Source organism: Scatophagus argus, chromosome 1 (genome assembly GCF_020382885.2).
Source record: "Scatophagus argus isolate fScaArg1 chromosome 1, fScaArg1.pri, whole genome shotgun sequence".
Classification (NCBI taxonomy): domain Eukaryota; kingdom Metazoa; phylum Chordata; class Actinopteri; family Scatophagidae; genus Scatophagus; species Scatophagus argus.
Window position 1 is genome coordinate 16,292,464 of NC_058493.1, and position 21,402 is coordinate 16,313,865.

At 42.6% G+C, this 21,402-nt stretch overlaps 1 protein-coding gene across 4 annotated transcripts in view; it reads left to right on the plus strand.

Moving 5' to 3' along the window:
* Positions 1-21,402, plus strand: part of zfhx3b (zinc finger homeobox 3b) — a 328,411-nt gene that overhangs the window by 154,389 nt on the left and 152,620 nt on the right. For all 4 annotated transcript variants that reach the window (XM_046386999.1, XM_046386989.1, XM_046387010.1 and 1 more), the window contains one exon: positions 1,492-1,564. The gene's annotated coding sequence lies outside the window, so the exon portion shown is untranslated. The remainder of the gene's footprint in view (positions 1-1,491; positions 1,565-21,402) is intronic.

Sequence of the window (21,402 nt, forward strand, 5' to 3'; positions counted from 1 at the left end):
ACCACTAAACACCAACAAATAATAAATCAGTGAAACTCTTATCAGACAAACTCTGTCTATTCCTGGATCTGCTCCTGACACCTACAACAAATTTATGACATAAGTTGTGCATTCGCATTTTATGCTATATTATGTAAATTTCCAAAAATTTTATGGACCAACAGCAGTAGAGAAAAAAGCATTAGTCTGGTATGTTTTACCCTGTTTGGCGGCTTTTGCATAATATCTTTGCCCTGGTTTCTCCTTTGATTTTTTTTTTTTTTTATTGTGCCAGCCTAAGGGCCAGATGCGTCACACATTATCCAGTGACCCAAACCACATTTCCCAAAGAGCAGTCCAGCCAGTGGGAGTGGCCTGAGCTTGTTGAGGAGGCTGCCCTTTAAGGTCGTTACAGTGGTCATGTGATAGGCCAGCAGAGCCCCCTGGGCCATATGACAAACCGAGCTGCCAGGCCGAGGTGTGTGTCAGGGGTGTTTTTCCACAAAGCATTCTATAAAAGTGTAACTGGGCTGTATTTGCCCTTTCCTCCTGCTATGCGTTCAGCCAACAGGCCCCTGAAGATCTCTTAAAAAGTGCTGATCCACAGAGCTGGGCTGGTGCTCTTGTAATCCTTCTAGCTCTGCCCCCCTACCCCACCCCAATCCCCCACAATCCCACACTCTGTACCTTCCTCTCTCACATTCCCTCACTGTCTCCTGTTGATGCGTTGCTCTGATGTGAGCGACAAGGTGATGGGATGGAGAGGTTTGTTTGGGCCCCAAGCTAATTACCGCACATTAGAGCATGACTAAATAAATCTTAAGTGCAGCTAATTGCTTGGCAGTGAAAACAATAACTGTGCTACTTGCCCAGATGCTCTGGGGGTAGAGAGAGGCTGGGGCACTGGGGACCAGGAGCCCTGGCACTGGGCCAGCAAAAGACACCAGCACCATCAGTCAGCTCCCTCACCCCCTCTGCCTTCACGTTAAAGTCACACACCACTTGGCACTGTCACTACAGGCACCATATGCCCCACACCCACCACATCCACCACCCAGACCCTAACACACTCCCTGCAGCCCTCACTAGCAAAGAATAAGCCATATATGACAGGCACAGACAAGCTCAGCCTGTCTGTAGAGGCATCGTACATCACTGCATTAATAAACATGAATTAGTAATGGCACAATTAGATGGGGTTGTTCTGACATTTACTAGTACAATGATGGTGTTCTCCTCTTCACAACCCCCTTTGGCCTGTACTGGAGCGCCATCAGATCTCAGACCTTTAGATGTCAGGGCTGGAAGGGGTAGAAACATCCAGCTCAGTATGTATCTTGGTCACAAAAAGAAGAACACATCTAAGGGACCTGTGTCAAGATTGTTTGTTTATGAAGAAATGGCCGATATATAGAAGCTTTTTTAAAATCATCTCAATAAAAAACATCCAGGCTGTTTGCATGGATGTCTGTAAGTGTGTGTTAGTCACGTGTGTGTTTGTTTCCATCTTAGGTTGCATTCTGTTGTGTGTGAAGAAGACGTCTGAACAGCCCATGCTGCCTATCAGATCTCCTGTGGCTCAAAGGTATGTACAACACAGGACTCCCAGCAGCCCGGCGACACTGAATGAGGCACCACAAAGCCTTTCACTGCACCACAGCACTCACCAAAGACCAGTGCCATGACCTGCAGATGAGTGACAGAGGAAGCTGCACAGATTCTTTCTACTTTCTTTCTAGTCTTCATTCTGAGTGTGCAAATGTGAAAGTGACATCAGAATCCCTGCATCCCATCATATTTTGTCTGATCTGCCCAAAAAAAAGAGAAAGCATCTAATTTGTAAATATAAAATTTTTATTTTGTTCCATATCATGATGGTCAAGAAAAAGTAACGCTTTACCAGTTTTCTTATTTAAGCTAAAAGCTGTTAAAGTTCAGCAGCAGTTTATGTTTGTTTATTTAGTTTGCAATGCGAGTCAGTCCTTTCACACAATAACTTGCCTTTCAATGAAAACTGATTAGCATAAAACTGTTGGTCACACACACATCAACCTGAAAAGAATATACCCACACGATGCAAATTAATCAAAACTCTTTTGTTTCATATTTTTCATGTTATTTTCTTCAAGAGTCCTCTGTTTTACACTCTGTTCAGTTTTAATTAATTCATATAACTTGAAGTTTCAGTTCCCAAAAATGACAGGGCTGAATAGTGATGTGATCTCAGTGTCACATGCATCCTCTATTACTTTCTGATCCTCGCTCCCTTTCTCTCCTAAACCAGAGGCTTCTCATTTGCACTGTCACTCTTCTGCACTGTTTTACTGCTCTCCCAGGGGACTCATGCGCTTTTGTTAGCTTTTCTGTGAACACACATGGCCTAATTGGTTGATTAGTTCAGGTTGACTGGTCTGTTAATTGAAAAGTAATTTAAAGTTGATGTGTCTAATGAAGATTCTAATTTATGGTTTGGCATTCATCCAAGGGTTTGTTGTTGAGAGTAGGAATCAAACAGGAAGGATGAAAGGAAACAAGAAAATGATTCAGTGTCTCAGTGCTGCTTTGATAGCACATGAATTAAGTCTTTGTGTAAAGTGATAACACATAATAGTGTTTATCTCCCTGGAATTAAAGTGATTTAGACAAGAGTGAGTCAAAAAAAGGAGTGTTTGTGTTTAAAACAGTAAAGCCTTTTTTGTCCTAATGGCCAAAATAATGGGTCTGTTTCTTTATGCCTTTCAATGTACTGACCATACACAGTATACTGGCTGCAAATAATACATTGTTGAGCCCAAACACGGTGTGGAAACTTAGTATCCATAAATAGATATCACACTTAATTCAGGATATCGATACACTAACTGAGAGGACTACGAGCCATATTTTGCATTGTGAGCCATTGGATTGACTTTTGCTTCATCTATGGCACAAACTGATTTAGGGCACAGAGTAGGCATCGGTGATTTATTTCATCAGTGTCAGATTACAGTGAAACAGTAATGCCAAGAGATTACCGGTTTTTACTGCCACTCCTTTCACAGATGAGACAGATTTTTACTGTGTTTACTGTGCTGCTACAAACCATAAAAGTTTTTCTTTAATAACTTTAATATTTAGTGTTGGCTTGATAACATTATATTTTCAGCTATTTGTGTCCCTTGATAATTAAATGCTGTGGGCACATTTCATTGTTTAAATTAATCCACATCTGATCACGGTTTTGGACCACTGGCTTTTGTCGTATTTTTTCTCTATTCATCCTGGAGCTGAAAAAAAAAGCCTTCTGCAACTGATACATTCAATGTAGTTTACAAGCCAATGAGATAACGAGAAAAATTAATGTTTGCTGTTGCAGCACAGAGCGCCCAGTTTGTGCATTGTGTGACACAACTTTGATGCAATCTTACTCTCACTGTGATGTTTACCCTCATGTCTTCACTTACCAACTGAGTCTCCTTGGTAACCATTGCTTGTACTGCACCTGAGCTACGTTGCCTAACAAATCTGACTTGAAGTTAAGTACAAGTACATGACTGGGTTTGGAGCTGTATCCCAGTTCCACTGTATATATTAATTAATGTCAAAACCCAAATGAGAAGTCTATTTACTTTGGAAAAGACATCAAATACACTAAAAGAGCAAGCATTCATACATGATACATTTTGAATTTACCTGATTTTTATGATTGTGGTGTGTGGTGGAAAATCTCTTAGGACGAGCTCAGAACTCAAAACAACTTAAGAAAATAAATGAATTAATAAAGTTACTCAGTCGTTCTCCTCTAAGTTGAAAATGGCAGCTCCATAATTCAGTTTTTCTGAAGTGTGTTGGTGATCATCTTGTTTCCTGTCAAAACGGTATACTATTAAAGATGCACAGTCTATTTCTATTGCATTAGAATGCAGTATAGTATTGGGACACAGCCAAGGATGTGTATTGCCACACACTGCACAATTTGCATTGTGTACTGCACAATAATGTTTAATTTGTTTTACAGAGTATTCAGCAAAACAGTATGTAGACGCTTCTTGTCCTTTGTTACATAATGTCCATTGTTTCAGTTCAGCTGCATGTTCACAGAGGAATGAACCTGTAGAGTGTAGGCCTCTGAGGGTCCCCACAGCAGAGCTCCAGTGCCAAGTGAGTTTATGAGCGTAAAGGACGTCCCCCCACAATTTGCAGGAATATATTTTCCCACAAATCCACAATTATGCACAAGTCACATTTAAAATCAATCAGTGGAAAATTGATTTCCCTTTAGCTTTGGGTGGATGATCCCAAAAGCCTTTTGACTCCTCCTCCAGTGCAGTGCAGCTTTGGGCCTTGAATCCAACAGTCACTGCAGTTGTTGTGCAGTCTGGTCAATCGTCTGTTCAGTAAAAATTCCAACAATATTCAAAGTATAACAAGGATTAAATCCAATCCAGTGTTTTATCAAAATGTCAAAAAAAAAACCCTCCCAAAGCCAGCTTTATCCACAAAGGCAATAATATGTTATTTGTTACAGTTTACACGACCATCTTGGCACCATTGTTGTCTGAGTGTGAACTCTTTTTGGGTGATACGTTCTAATTCGCCTCAGTCAGAAATACTCGTTACTTCCTGCATGGGTGTTTGTATCCGGAAGTAGTCTGTTCCTTTCTGGCTTGGTCGTTCTCGGGAATCTCCGCTTTTGATTTTACAGTCATATGCAGCTGAACTCATGAGTGCAGTATGTGCTGGGCCTTCTCTGTCCCACGCTGCCACCAAAGCGTCCTGCCCATTGTTGGCACTCCAGGTGCTTCTGTTCACCTTGTTTCTACAAAAAAAGACATTGGATGATTTTTTTGTTGTTGTTGTTGTATGCAGAACAGACCATCATCTTCATCTCCTACCTCCTTACACACTCATGCCTTACGCCTCATGCAATCACTCACACTTAAGCACATGCAACAATGTACCTGACAGTGCTACACAGAAGGCCAAACTTGTGCAGGCATTAGCAACCTTAGGTGTGGGAAGCACCCCCTTTGTTGCACACATAAATATTTCTTTGCACCATTTCTTCATGTATCACTTACCCGCATACTTAAAGCAGCAGTCATTAGTCGCCCTCACCCTCCCTCCCTTAATGAGAAAGCAATTACCATAGATTTCTCCCAATCCCAGTGGCCTGGCAGCGTTGTCCGAAACCTTCCTCCCCACCTGCCTTCAGCTGTGCGTCTGCTTCTCTCTCAGATTCGCTTCTCCTCCCTGGTACCTCTTCTCCCTTTCACAGTGGCTGCAGACTCTCTCTCTTTCTCCGTCCTCTCTGCCTCTCTCTTTCGCTCCTCCCATCTCTGAGCTCTAGGCTGCTCTGGGTTTTAGACGGATCACTCTCACAATGGTTGATCAATACAGGTATTGATCCGCTGGCAAAATGTTTATAAAATCATTCTGGGCAGCTGCAGTGCAGTGGGGAAGGGGAGGCGGGGCGACTAGAGGTCCACCATGCCATGCCATTCGCCTACGAGAGAGCCAGCATGAACCTGATTGGCTGTCTGTCTACCCGCCTTGCCAGGAAGAGGGCTGGCATAGTTTGTGTTTCTTTGTCATTGTTGCTTGGTATATCACAGCCCTCCCTGGCTTATGCTGCTAAACTTTCTAGACCACCTAAGCAGAGTGCAGCAGTTTAACCTTTTCGCTGCTCAACGTTTATTGCATGCTAAGCGGTGGCACCTGCTCCGTCTCCTTTTACATCAGCCAAGAAATTAATTTGCATAAATTAGAAAGCTGCAGGCGATCTCAGTCTAATGATCCACTGTACCAATTCTCCCCTGTCTTAGCGGGAAAACAAGCCCTAGTGCTTGCCTGCCCACTTGCCAAGTGTGGGAAATGTGTCACTACAGAAACCATTCCCCTGTTTCACAAACATTAACCAACACACCTACAAAGACCATGGATCCCAGCATGAGCAAATATGGGGAAGCTCATAAGCTGGCAATGTGCAGAGGGACACTTATTCACAGCATGTTCCTGCTCTACTGTCATTAGGGAATTAGCAATCTGGGGACAGAAACTCCCCTTGTCTCTCATGCTTGCCTCCCTCTCGACTCTCACACTTTGAAGCTTACTGTAAATGAAAGGAGTTTGCTCCAGTCTGTGTTACTCCATTGTGGAGATCATAAGCAACATTAGCAGCTACACGCCAACCACAGCAGGCTACCGTGTTCCGTCTACAGCAAAAACACACTGCTGCACCACTTGGGAGTGCTACGAACAGGCCAGCTAACTCAAACACTGGAACACTTTTGTGCAGAACAACGAGGTCGCAGGTTCAAACAGCACAGTTAACAAAGGCCTTTGCTTATGTCTCACTGAGTGATGATGTATGAGATGTTTCTTTACACAGAAAAGATAATTGCAGTGTGTTGCAGTGTGGTTTAACTTTTTCCAGAATCACAACTCTTGTTGAACCAGACTAACATCTGTCAGCCATAAGGCCAGGCAGCCTCTGTGACTTCAAGTCAGCCTCACCCCTCTGGGATGTGTGGCTTTGTCTGTCTCCCTCCCTTTCTGGCACCTGCCCTAGACCCAGATGCCCAGACAGTGGCCCAACCACAATGTCTGGGCCTGCACGAGCCAATCTACTATTAAAGAACAGTGTTGAGCTAATTATGGGAGATGATACAAATGACAGTATCTGTCTTAGTGGTCCATTCTTTTAATTAGCTGCAGCAGTTCCTTCTGCTCGACGCACAGCGGAAGAGACGTCTTGGATTCTCTTAGGCATCATCTACTTCACGAAACCTGGACTTCCAGGAATATGAGTGACACACGTGTACACAGATATGCACACACAGACAGACATATGGCTTTGTAAACACGTGTAGGAAGTGTCACTCACACATGCTGCAGAGTAGTAATTACTCTAACACATCCAGAACTGGCCACAGCCCATTCATTACCATAACATGTTGTAATGAAGTTTAATCCCTCATCATGTTGTCTGTGGTTGGGGAGTGGTGTGTGGCTCTTATCCTGCACTACTCCAGATGTCTTCCAGACTGTCTCTCTTCAGCGCTGTACTAGACTGAAGACATGTCAGTCAGTATCCCACCTTTAGCCATTTCCTTCTATTTTTCTATCTCTGCTTTTTTCCCTTGTAAATTCATTTTGACCTCATCCATCTTTGTTTCTTTCCTCCTCCCATATCCCATTTTTCACCTTCTGTTCCTTCTTCCACATACTCTGCCATCTCTAAGAGAGTGTGTTATTTATTTCATCTGAATGCATGGGGCTCTTTGGTGCATGCTTCTCACAGTAATCAATTTCAGCTCAGACAGCATAACCAAACAAAGCACTGTGCTCATTTCAGCGTGGGCATAGATGCAACCCATCTCTCTCATTTTTTCTCTCCTGCTCCTTTATTGGAAGACATTTTGTTCTCACTCTGATGCCATTATGTCAATCACTGCAGACATGTGGTGATGTGTGAATGCAGTTGCTAAATGACTCATGGCAAGCAATGATCGTTAGAAACTACAGAGTTTACATCTGTTCATGTATAGGCCAGTGTTGAGCTTTTGATTGTCATCTTTCAGTCGGTGTGCATAAATGAACATTTTACATTTTTTGCTGTTTTATGGTTTTTAGGATACACAAGTATGTGTGCAGCAAGTTGTATCTGTGTTTGACTGAATTTTTTGTAACCTCCTTGTCCCGAGTCAATGACAACATAGAGTGTAGACAAGAAGCAGGTTTCTCCCATCGTTGTATGAATGAGAAAAGGCACGAGCTGCCAGCTCTCCTGTATCCTTTTCTCTGCCAGCCATCCTCTTTGTACAGCGGTTGAGACCACCAGTTAATGTAGCTACTGGATTGGCCTCTTTCCTTGCTCTGCTTTTATTGATTTCAGCCAGACACAGAGACAGACAGAAAGAAAGGGCCTTTTCAGGAAGAAGTTAAATGGTCAAGTAGCGAGTGGAGGGTGGCTTTCACCACTTTATTGACGAGGTGGAAAAATGTCACTATTATGGAGGCTCTTGCAGCAGATAGCGAGCTGATTGGATGAGTGCCCCCAGGTCAGAGTGGAGCACGTTCCCCCTGCAGCCAAACGAGAGCAAATAAGAGGGCAGAGGAATCCGCTTGAACTCAAGGTGAGGTTTCTCTCTACCAGGCCTCTTTTTAGGCAACATTTCTCTGGGTGTATAAAGCAAAGTGCTTGGAATTTGGACTGAGGGCTCATCTCTGGTGGGCTCCTTCCCTCTGAACTCTCTACTCAAAGCGCTCTTGGTCTACATCATTTTATAGCTCCAGGGACTTCCATGTTTTATATGTTACACAAAGGCAGTGCTACACACAGATGTTAAACTGAGGCACTACAATACTGTAACTATAACCAAGGGTGGGACATGAAGCAATTGATGAGGAATACAGAGAGTGAACATGGCAATCATGCGGCTCACACTGAGACACGTCATTGTATGTGCAGCCATTTCAAAGAGGCCAGCACAGACAGAAATTGGCGAAATGGCTAATTGAGAACTGACTGGCCTGATTCTGACATGTACAAGTGCTGTGAGGCCCAGAAAATCTGAATATTTTAAGTTTTATATGTGGTTGAAAATACACAAGAGTTAAGCAAAACTTGAAGACTTGAAGCACTCCAGGCTCACCGTATCACACCAGGCTCACTGTATCACAATACATAGGGCAGATGTTGCATTTTTAATTGCCCCTGAAATATGAGGAAAATGTTAATTAATACAGAAAATGAGAGGGGAAAGCATGATTGGATATTTGCAAAGAGAGACTGAGGGTACAGCATATTAAAATGAAATCAGACATCGGGTCTGAGCTGTGGGACTCAAAAGACCCCTGACAGAGATAGGCTTGTGCGTCCTGACAAATGGCTGAGGGTTCAAATGCGAACCACTCTGAGGCCCTGCCTTCTGACGTCAATCAATCTAATTAGTCCTGCATATCATCCGGCTGGCCCCTCTTTGCAGCACAAGACAGGCCTCTGGAAAGGTCAGCGTGCCACAGCAGAGACAGAGCAGCGCTTAATCAGAGGTGAAATGGTTTCTTTTCCAAATTGATTCCAGTTCGCATCAGACAAGAGTGTCTTGTGTGGGGCCACTTAAAGACTCAAGGGAAAGGCGGCAGGCGCTTTTAAGAGGGCTTTTAAAACAAGACATTAACAAATAAAAACTGTTCTGGTGACATCTGGACCAGGGCCCAAAGAGCAGGGACCATATGAAAGATCTGTCTGTCTGTCTCTATCTCCATCACTTTTTGGACTCTTTTCTCTGTTTTTCTCTCTTTGTATCTCTTTATCTTTTGCTCTGCATGAAACACAGTACACATTCACATGTGGATGCATACACTCAAATGAACTGAGAAAATTCATGCAGAACTCTGCAGGAAACTTTGTCCCTCTACATTGTAAAAATTGCAAAATCTCTTTTATAATGTTGACACAAAGCAGTGTGAAATAAATATTTTGTCTTCTCTCTTGCAAAGTAAACTAAGTACCATTAACACTGGACCCCTGAGGCGTTATATCTTTTTACACCCTCTTTAAAACTCTTTTTACAGCAGGCTTGTCACAGCTATGTATACATAGATGGAAACATCTGAGCTCGCCCACACCCACACTCACATGTGCACATTGCACATTCACCAACTCCCTTATGCTGAATGCATAATATATGTAATGAAATAATGTTTCCAGTGGGGATGGTTGTGGCTGGGGGATGAAGATGTGTAGTGAATATCAATGTGCCCCCCCCCCCCAGACTCCCTGGTTCAATTGGTGTGTTGGTGGGGGGTAAATGAGTATGTGGGAGTGAGAGAAGCTTTATCCCTTTGCCCAAAGCTACAGTGGGGAGTCCACATGGATAAGGGTGGGGCTGGGTGCTGGGAGGGTCTTCACTGACTGACTCAGTCATTATGAACTTGAGACACAAATATTCCAGCTGATGGTGTTGTCCCCTACATCTTATCTCCAAGCTGGCGCTGAATAGTTGAATTTAGTCCTCCGGTCCAAAGTGTAACTATTGGCTTGTCCTAGTTGTCCAGTGCTGACTGTGTACTATACTATTTGTGCTGTTTAGACAGACGCACAAGCCAGTGACAGAGAATAGATATATGGTGGCCAGTCCTACCACAGACACAAAGTTTAACCTGCTCTGAACCACAGCTTCTTCAGGAAATCTCAATGAAAATCAACGGAGAGACAAATTACATTTTCCCCTGTGCCTCACCTTGACTGACCCAAGTGAGCTCATCTGTTCCATCTTGTCAGAGTGGAGATGCTATGTCTCTGTCAGCCGGGGCTTTGATGTTTTAAACATTACCATTAATAATGTTTTCAGCATCAAAATTAATTGCTTTGCTACTGTGTCCTGCTCTCTTCATCCTAAGCTGAAGCTGGCATAAATCAAGACTAACTACCTTTGTCTTGAAATTTTGAGGTCAGGAATTTGGGATGAGACCAAACTTGAATGTGGCCAAGCAGAGAAAGCTCTGTTTGTGTATCTCGCAAGCTGTGTTTTGCAATGCATTGCGTGAATCTAGTAGATGTAGTGTTTGAAATACTTGTCTTGTTCATATGCTAGAATATCCATCATATCCTATTTGTTGAAGAATAATAGGATATTTGAACTTATGTAGCACAAAGTACTGTGCAGCGCAAAAGTACGTGTGTGAGTTTGTTTAATAGCTGTTTTGGGCAACAGCTGGTTCCACAACCTCAGTTTCAGTTGAATGATGAAATTTGAGCAAAAGATGCTGCATGATCTAGATCTATGATCTATGCCTGAACTTTTGCCCAAATAGCTGGAATGCCACTCAGACATGGCCTTTTTTTTTTTTTTTTTTTTTTCTCAAACAAAATTTGAAATATTGGTGCTGTCACTGAGTTAGCTTTGGGATGTTGTTCATTGCAGGATGTGGTGACTTTTGAATTAGTTTGGATTAGACGCTAGAGAAGTATTTTTGTGACTTCCAGATGTTCTGTTATCTGTAATTCCCAGCTGTGTCCTGAGAGGTTAAATGAGCTGGAAAGTTTCTGTCCAAGTTCTGGTATACTCATCAAACTCAGGGAAATGTAATTAGTGCCTTTTTGACTTCACATCGCCTAGCAACCCACTCTTAAATAAACAGTAAAAAAATTGCCTTCCTTTTTCGTTTAGCCACACCTCTTATCTGCCAAGCACCTCCTCTTGAATGGCTTTGGCCCTACCCAGTCTCTGGGGCCCCGCAATGTGAAGACAGGGTGAGGAATGTGTGAAGCATCCAAGGAAACATGAACTGCTATTTTCCCACAAGTATGAAAAAACAGAGGCCATGGCTGTGGAATCTTTCTGACGCAATCAGCTAGTGGGATGGCTGCTGTACAATTGGGATTTGGACAGGGGCTCAGGTCAGGGTGTTGTTAAAGCTGTAGTCTTAGGACTTAAAGATCTAAGCTGGGCCTGGGTGGGTTAGAGAGCTGCTGACGAAGGAAAAACCTGACGAGCAAAACTGGACAGAAAGATAGCAGGAGCTGCTGGATGGTCCCATTTGGGAGCACTCTGTAATTCCTGCTAGTTCATTTTTAACAGGCATCTGTGGGGCAGCTTATTAATTGTTTGTTGGCCAAACCATCATTAAAAAAACAGACAGCAGGGTGGCTTTTACCAAGATGTGAGAGGGAGCTGAAACGGGAGAGAGGATCAGTGAAGAGGCCCCAGGAGGCCTTCCTAGAGACCCAGATGATTACCACACTGCCGTTGCCTCTGTAATTCTTCATACATTAAGACACACGGTTGAAAGGAATTCCCAAACACAAAAACAGAGCAAACTTCAATGAGTCTCCCTTTCTTTCCTGATCTAATTATTGCTGCCCCCGTAATCGCTGTTATATTCATCATAGTGCTCAGTATTTATAGGGTCTGTTTTCATCATAGTAATAATGTCACTCTGGAATTCCCATGCAGAGAGAGAAAGAGCGAGAGCGTTAGCTGGAGAGAGACATACATCACAGAGTATATAGAGGAAGCAGCTGGAGATAGGGAGGGCTGTTTCTTGGATCCAGATTTCGTTTGATGTTAAGGAGGCAACAACAACAGGACTGTATCACTACCTCACTGCAAGTGCCCCCTTGTTTTGTCTGGACCTTCCCCTGCCTCTCCACTGGGGTCAGCTCAGCCCTAACTTCTGATCATCGCCTGGGTCCTGTCGCTGGCACTGAGCCTGTCTTACTTTCTTAGGCCTCTTCAAGCTTGGGAAGCATACACAAATTCATCTTTCTTTCTTTCTTTCTTTCTTTCTCCAGACCCCACTGTCCTGTTCCATCTTTCAACTCTCTCTGCCCTCCCTTCCTCCACTCCTGTTCCAAGGAAGCCCACTGCCTCCTATTCTCTGCCCCCACAACGTTGCTCCCAGTATTTGGGTATATATTTAACACCCACATGTGAGGCCTGGTGAAAGTGTCTGGGGAATGGAAAGGAAAACAAGCATGCCCTCTCTCCCGGCCCTTTAGTGCTGGTCTGCTATAAATACCTCCGGGTGGCGCGCCAGTTCCAGCTCCAGTGGCATGGGAACCGCTCTCCCTCCCCTGGTCCACTGCTCGGCCACTCAAATCCAGTCTGGGAAGTCTGGCCTAAAGTATGGGTGGATGGTTAGGTGTGTGCAATGTGGGCGATGTCGGGGAAAAAGTACAGAGGGCTTCATATGGCAGTGGTGGCCTTCCTGTGTGTTTTGTTTGCTTCTCTGAGGAGCATCCCTGTGTCTTTTCCCTTTCTCCCTTCCTGTCATCTCCCTTTTCAAAAGAATTCATGTATACTGCATTTATGCTGTTTTGCCTTATGAAGATTGTATGAATATGTGCTTTTCAAACTGTTAAAAAAGAGATCCCCTTTTCTTCACTGCGGTGAAGCGTTTGTTATGTTACTCCCCCAAAAATTGATTTAGACTTTTCAAAGGTTTGTTCTTCACAGTGCTGTCTCTCTGTGTCGATGCACGACAGGCTCAGCTCATATTTTCAGAGTTTGAGGTAATAGTTTTAAACTGACAGACTAAACATCTCTCTCCCCGGCTGTTCCACTTCTACAGAGTAAATAGTTTTATGTGCAACACACATACACACACATACAAACTGGGTGACTGTCCTGGTCTAATGATTATCTCTTCTTGGTTTGTGACACTTCAGGAGAATTTGCTGAGTTGTAAGTTAAAAGATATGGGTGCAGGACCTCTTAGGACCCTTTCTTACCTTCTCTGCCTTTCTTCATTTGAAGATGTAGTTTAGTCATTATCATCTTTTATAGTGGATGCAAGGCAGATTCTTGCTTTATGGCTCAGATACAGGATATATTTTTGGTGTTTTAGGCCACTCGTAATTGCCCCGTACATTTGGTTAGCAATCAATAGTACTATTGATTTTTCCCAATAGATTGTGCTTGTTCCAGTGTCAGATAAAAACGAGACACATCAAAGCTTTATGTTTGGATTTTTAACATACTGGGTGTTCAGATTAAATATCTCTGTTGTTCTTTTCTCCCTTCACACCTCTTAGCATTCTCCTTATGTCTCTTTTCTTTCCCTCTCTTAATATTCTCCTTTCCTCTCTCTCTCCAACCCCTACAAGGCTCACTTGTTATTTTTTCGTACAAGGTCCTGTAATTAAGTTTGACATAAGCACAGGGATTAAATATGCGGTTGAGGAGGGAGAGAAAGGAGCTCTGTTACAATCTCAAGGCCAGCTGTAAAATGGAACCAGATTGCGACACTTGGAGTTGGAAAGTTTGGGAAAGGTGCCGAGACTGGAGCTGTGTTCTCCCAACAACGGGATCTGAGCCTTTCTCCAGCTTTAGAGCAGCCAAAAGACTACTGAGTCTCCGGCCAAAAAAGCTAATATTAAAAATCCTTAGGCTGAAGACTAACACTCAGTCCGATCCAATGATAATTTCTTTTTCAGCTAAAAGACAGCCATCTCCTCCAGCTAAACATTAACTATTGTCTGTCCAACCAGATGACTGATACGCTTACCCCAGCCAAAGTCTGTGTTGCCAAAATGATACTAGAAAGCAAAGCATTACCTAGTTAACTTCACATTTACAGTCTATGAGCATAATGTAGTGTTTCCTTTGACAAAAGACAACTAATTTGCTTGCCAGTTTTAATTATAAAACCAAATAAGCCAGACGTATTAATTAAAACCAACTGGTACCTCATAGTAAGTAAATACATTCACAAGCAACCAAATCAGTCTTACAAGTAAAGACAAAAAGAGCATTTGCTCCCGTGACCTCCTACTGATGGTAAGAATGGAAAAGTGATTGTAACTCTAAACCATAATGCAGGAGGAAAAACCATTTCACATGCTATCACTCAATCACTGACACCAAATATAGAAATATAGGCTAAGATCAGCCCCCAGTGCACCGAGCGTGTCGATAGGATTTTCTTCTGTTCTGAACTCTGAGAGGTCTCACATGGAACTTTGCATTCTTAAATAACTCTGGCAAAATGCTTTAATCTTAATGAGTCTGAACAGCAAATCTCTCATCTGCAGCAAAAAGGATTAGGAATGCAGAAAAAAAAAGACTGCCGTTCCACTTTGATGAATTGTGTTTAGAAAATCCCTGGGCATGAAGTTCCCCCAATGAACAAAGCGTTAGGCGAGAACGGATGCTTTTAAACAACACAACTTATCTGAGAAAAACAGAACATGCATTTAAGTGAAAATACAAAAGCAGAGCTGATTCGACTCCTCTGCAAATGATAAAAGTGACTAACTCTTTTCCTCAATCCACTTAGCTACTTTTGGAATCAAACCTGGAGTAGCTTTGCACAAATTACGTGCATTGTGTTTTCAGTGCTTCATCAGTGGTGTGTATATTTATTCTGCATGATGCATTCTCCCATTGTTAAGCATAAATAAATGAATTCCTAATATTTTTTTGCCTCTTGGTAGAAGCACTTGAAGTGGGTGATGCAGTGATGAAGAAAGGAGTTGATGAACAGAGACAGTAAAGTGCCAAGAGGTGTAGCTTCAGCAACCATAAAAACTCGGCTGCTTCCAGTTTGCTGTGGGTTTTCTCCTCACTTAAAGAAGAAGACCAACTTTTATATCAAGTGTGCAACTGTAGTTAGTTAAGTTTGCTATTATGCAGAGGTGTTTATTTCTATTTGATTAATACATTATTGATAATATGTTAATGTAATCCAAATCAAAGCAATTCAGTGTTTACTTGATTAATTATTACTCTGTGGTCTAATTTCCCCAAACAGTCTCTCTGAGAGCTAAGGGTTATAGCAGTAAGCCTCTGGCTAGTTCAGACTGCTCAAACTACAAAGAGCCTTACTGCACTGGGACCTGCTCCTGGTTCCCCCTTTCCAACCCCCTACCCACCTCCCCAAATGCCCCCAGGCCTTCAGAAAACTACTCGGTCTGAATTTTGCTGCATTTATTTCACCTTTCTTTCCAAATCAGCGCTCCCCTTTGTTTTCCCGTAATGGACATAAGAAGGAGATTTTACTGATGCCGGCCAGACATACGATCCATATTAATGAGAAAACACCAACAGGACGTATCCTCCTGAAATAAGTGAGCAAATCACCAAGGTGTGACTTTTTAATATATATATATTTATAATTTTCTTTCTGCTCAGCACATGTTTCTGTGCTTCAGAAGACATCAGTGTCTTGTGTGTGTGCAGTAGCGATAAATATGACCATGCTCTTGACCTATATTGATCACCAAGCACGATGTATACCCACTCCACCATGTTGAGCCTAAACATCTGGTCACCATAGTGCTTCTTTGAATGACAGATAACATCTGGGAAGTATGCTGCTATCACAGGAAACAATGTTCCTATCTCCCCCTCCCCACCCCTCCATATCTCTGCGCTCTCTCCCCCTTGTCCTGCTCATAAGCACATCCCTCTCATTGATTTCCCATTAACCCCTTGTAGACTGTGAGTATCTGCCCACCCAGACACACAGACACCAATGGATTGATTACCAACATAATGGCATCACTATTACTGCCCATTCTCATCAGGCTGACCCGGCCGGTCCGGCCCATCTCCAACTGTCTGCTGCACTCCACCATCTTGCTCTGGTTTTGATGGTATTTTAAGTCCTCCTTGATTCCTTACTTCCTCCCCAGCTCCCTTCCCTCCTTTTTAATTTCTTTTCTCATCTCTCTCTTCCCGCTTTGTCTCCTTTTCTTCTTGTTTCCCTACTTTTTCCCTTCTTAATTTCCTTCTCGTCTTCATCATCGACTGTCCTCTATATCTTCTTCTTCAAGCCCCTGTTAATATTCACCTGGTATTCAGCCTTAGGTCACACATGTAGAACCACCACCTGAGGCACAATACTCAATGCTTCTGTTTGCTTTCACAATATTGTGATAAAACATGGTGTATGTGCATGTGTGTGTGTGTCCGTGTGCGTCTCTCTCTTTATGAGCTTGCAGATATGTTTTTATTATTGTCATGACAGCAGTTTGCAATTCATCTAGACAGAAGTCTGAGATGAACTGTGGCCTACACATATAGTTGCATCAAAATAGTAGGGCAACTTTAGCTTCAGATACTATGAAAACAGTGACTAACTTTTGAAAAATACTCACCGAAGCTATTACAATGTGTGAGGAAATTAAACTTGTTTCTGTGTGTGGGTGGCTGTATTGATGTGTGCATACGTTTAGATTTTTTTTTTTTTTCGCTGTTGAACAGACAGTGTGTTAAAATATATACTTACATGAAAGGATGCCATCATATCTGTTTCACTATGCATTTCCTCCCTCACTTTGGCAACTGCTTTGGCGGTAAAGATAAAGTAAATGTGTGTTTGTTAGGTTCTGTTTGTGAGCCACAACTGAGGCAAGTTAGAAAAAGCCCTTCATTTAAGCATGGCGTGCCTCCATCAGTCCTAGTCTCTGATGTACAAAGAGCCCAGAGGAAGGAGCTTCACAGCTGTTTGTAAACTATGAGAACAGGAAAGGTCAACAAAGTAATGCAGTACGTTTTTTGTAACGCATTTTCATCTCTCTCTGTTCCATGGTGAGACAGCAGGGCTGCGCCCTGCTTCAGTAGTACTGGTGCATTTAAATTACTGTTCTTGCCTGGAGAATAATGGTGAAAGCATAACCCCATTGTATTCTTTGATAAACTCTGGAAAATGCATGGTATAAGCTGAGGAAGAGGCGCGGTTTAAGGGCACAATTGCCTTGCAAATCTACCATGGCAAAGTTTTTCAGAGAGAGAGAGAGAGAGAGAGAGTGAGGGAGAGTGAGAGAGTGAGAGTGGTAGGAAGAGGGGAAAGAAATGTGGAATTGAGGGTTGAGAAAGAAAAGGGAGAGGGAGATGGAGGATCCAGCATGTGGGTAGAGTAGGGGGGCCTGTGTTGCAGGGACATGTGTTATCTCTGGGTGCAGAGGTCTTTGTTTGCAGGGCAGAGAGGTATAGATTTCCTCTCCATGTCAGCGCCTTTATTTAGGGCTCAGCACAGAGGGGACAATAGCAAACTAATCCACTACTGAATCAGGATTAATATTCAAGCTGCAAATATTAATTCACAGCCAAAAGGAGGAAATGCAGAATGTGTCAGAATGCTCAAACAAATAAAGAACAAAAAAAAGCCCAAGATCCTTGACCAAAATTTCTATCCCGAGTCTTTCATATGAGTGCATTATTTTTACTGGGTCCTACACTCTCGTCTCGGCATTCTATTTGATTTCTGTATTAATCTTCATAATGATTTTCTATAGAAGAGCGAGAGCTGGGGGAAGCTGAAGAGCCGCATGTTGTTTTTGGCTATTCTCCCCACTAAGCTCTGGATTTAAGATCTGGATTTGAATATTTATGATAGAAAATAATAGAGGTTATAAAAATAAGTCCCTGCAGAGCTGGGCTGTAAGTTATAGGGGTAAGCAATGCCTCCCACATCAAAGAAGCCTGAAGATGTTGGCCGGTAGTCTGATGCCTGTAAAAGCCTATAGCTCTTCAGCCCAGCCCAGCAGAGAGTGCGGCTCCTGCTGAACACGAATACGATCGAACAGTGTCACTCACTATCAGAATGCTCGTGAACACACAAAATTTAGTAAAATGTAAAATATTTATTTCAATTTAGTTTGGTCTCGAACAAGAGAAAACAATTCTGCCATTGGGGTGAGATCGTTTGACTTGTTTCAAATATAGTTTCACTTGTTTTCAGATTGAAACAAGTGACAGTGTTTGTAACTGACAGGTGGATCACTCCTGTAGTCTCAAGATAATATCACTTGACCCGAGAAAATGTTTTAAACATGCTGGTTTGCATTTGAAACAAGTGGCACTTTGCCTTCCATTTGACAGTTGTTGTTTTTTTTTTTTTGTTTTTCATAGAATACTTAGATGTTGAGATTCAATGCCAGGCTTATGACAATGATATTTTGGAGAGCTGTGGAAATGAAATGCTGTCTGCCGTTCTACTCTTGAGTGTCTGACGAGCGGGGCAGAGCGACCTGTCCCAACAACATGAAGACTTAACATGGGCTTTCAGAGGCTGAGCCTGATGTGTGATGTGTAAAAAATAAAATGTTTGATATACACTGATTGCTAGTAATACGGCGCTGTCAAATCTGTTCAATGTATCAGGCCACATCATTTAAACCGAGGCGTGAAATATTTTACCAACCAGTCTCAAGTGTTTTTCTTTCCTACGTGACCATGAAAAAGAAGGAGGCGGAATAAAGTTTTTAAACTGGATTAGTATTGTCCAAACAGGCGAGCACGCCTGTCCGCAACACACCCCTTTCAGAACACACACACACATGCACAGTAATCCCACAATAGGGGGTAGAGGCCTGTTGTATACCAGCCTGAAAACCATTGTGATGTTCAAAGGGGCTTCACAGAGCCTCTAACCATTGATAAGGTCTAATGTGATGAGGGACTGTAAACTTCATCTTTTATACAAGGCAACATAATGTGAAAGGTCAGCTTATCTTAATCCTCAAATCTGCAGCATCCAGGCCCGTGGCCCCATTTCATGAAGTTAAAGAAATAATCTTAGAGTCCATTCTGAAGACGGCCCTTATTATCTTCTCCGCAAGGTCCAATCAGAAGATATCATTAGAGTGTACTATGAATGCACTGTAAGGAATTATTATTTCTCTTTTCTAATCGGCCCCAGTCCTATCATAGAATCAGCTGGACTGTGTGCTCATGGTGAGAAGCTTTATTATGACCAGTGATTAATCATCAAGCACTGCCTTATCCCTCTCAGACACACAGCACACTGCTGTCCTGGCTCACAGAGGGAGAATGGAAAACATCACCTTCATCAGCACGGTGCTTACCTGCTTCTCCATACACTTTAGTTCACCCTCACCATTGGCCTTTAACTGCAAAATGCTGTTGTGTATCATCATCTCCAGGGTTTTAAGACCAGTCATTCGCCCAGGCTCCATGTAGAGGCAAATCAGTGTTGGGCACTAGCGGTTATAAAGTAGCACATCATTATGTTTTGTCCCTTTCATTGTTTCTGCATACATCTTTAAAAGTGCCTTACCATCCTGATTTGGCTTACCCTGGATTTCTGTTTGTTAACTTGATTTGTTTCCTTCCGTGACTGCCAACAGAAACGTCTCGTCGGCTTATAAAAGAAGTAACAATGTGTTCTTAAATTCCAAACAAATGGTGGACAGATTGCACGCACAGTCGTGAAGTTGTGAAGTGGCAGTCACTGCTGTATTACGTGAATTAATGCAGGCCAAAAAGGTTATTGTCTCAAGACCGAGTTTGGGCAATTTGTTGTTTATGAATCCTTTGTTCTCAGCTGAAAGTGTGTCAAATGTAGACAGATTGTGAAATATTTATTCCTTGACTGCAGATCATATTAGAGTGTTACTGTTTGTTTCGTTTTGTATTCCATTCCTAATTTGCCAGTGGTACAGTTTCTCAGGAAGCCTAACAAACACACATCAACTTTACCAAAGGTAGACCCCATCCTGTAGCCTTAATTAGAAGAAAATTGTAAACAGACGCATGCCTTTCTTTTGTGGATTATCCATACTTTATGACTGAATGTTTGAAGTTATGAGGGATTCTGAATCAGCACTGCTAGAGTGGTGCTCTTATAGGACATTGTTGTCTTCAATTATTTTCAGTTATTCTCACGTCTGTAGGAGGCAGGGGATCATTTATTATTTAAAGATGCAATCGTTGCTGTTTATCTGAGATTTTTAAAACCGGGTTATCTTTTCGCATAGTTTTTTTGATTAAAGGAACAAAGTGTAATAAAGTGCAGTTTCAAACAGATGCTTGTCTCTCTGGCGCGAGAGCTCATCTGCCATTATTGTGATTTAATATGAACGGTGCCAAGCAGCTGCCGAGAGACAAGATCTAACGAGCATCAGGGATGCTTTAGTATGTACATAAAGGGTCTCACACAGACACAAGCTGGTACACACACACACACACACACAAATATACATTTAGTTGCAGACTAACAATCACGCATATCTTTATCCACATGCTGTAGCTAAAGATGTTTGACAGAAAGACTTTAATTTTTTTTTTACAGCTGGATTAATGAATTTTCCTGACAATAAGTATAATAATAGTGCATGTTGAATTTATCCATATAAATGGTTGGTATCCTGTCTGTGTCTGTCTGTTTGTGAGACAGCAGGAAGACACAGAAGAATCTGTGTTGCAGGCCTTCATTCAGTCAAAGTGCAGTACTGTAGTTGTAATACATCTCTCTACAACATCCTTTATTTCATTACTCAATAAAATTGTCATGCACAGAGTTTCATCCCCCAAGTGCACCCTAAGAATAGAACCTTTTTCCAGGTTTGAGCAGCAGTTGTAGCTTCAGGCTTGCTACAGCATCTCGCTGTTCTTACACATATTGTTTTTTAAACCCCAAAGCCCCACAACTCTTGTTGTGCCCCTCTTATGGTCACTAGTATCCACTCGCCCCACCATCACTCTTGTTACTTCCAATACTTAACTTTACACTGAAGCCTTTGCCCCTGAGACCCTAGTGTTGGGAGATTAGTCCAACCTCAACTGAAGTAGACAAACTGCAATCAATACCCGATATAAGCAGTCTGCCAGGGTCAGGCGACCTTGCTGTATGGCACCCACGGCAACTCTAGTAAAGTCCTTATAAATTCTGAGTGACTGACCCCTGACGACCTGGGCAGATAAGGTCAGTCTGGTCAGGGTGACCTAGAACCAAGAGGCCAGTGTCCAGTCAGTCTGGCTGTCCTATAATGAAGTGGTCAGTATTGCCTTTCTGTCACTCAGCAATTACTGGGAGAGATATGGAGCCATAGATGGGTGCTGAATGCACAAGGAGGCAGTGGCCACAGAATTACATTCACTAGGCAAAGGACCGGTAAAGTGACATGTAAACTACTCTAATATGGACTTGTAATTACTGGGAGCAAGATGGATAGAAAGCAGTCTGACA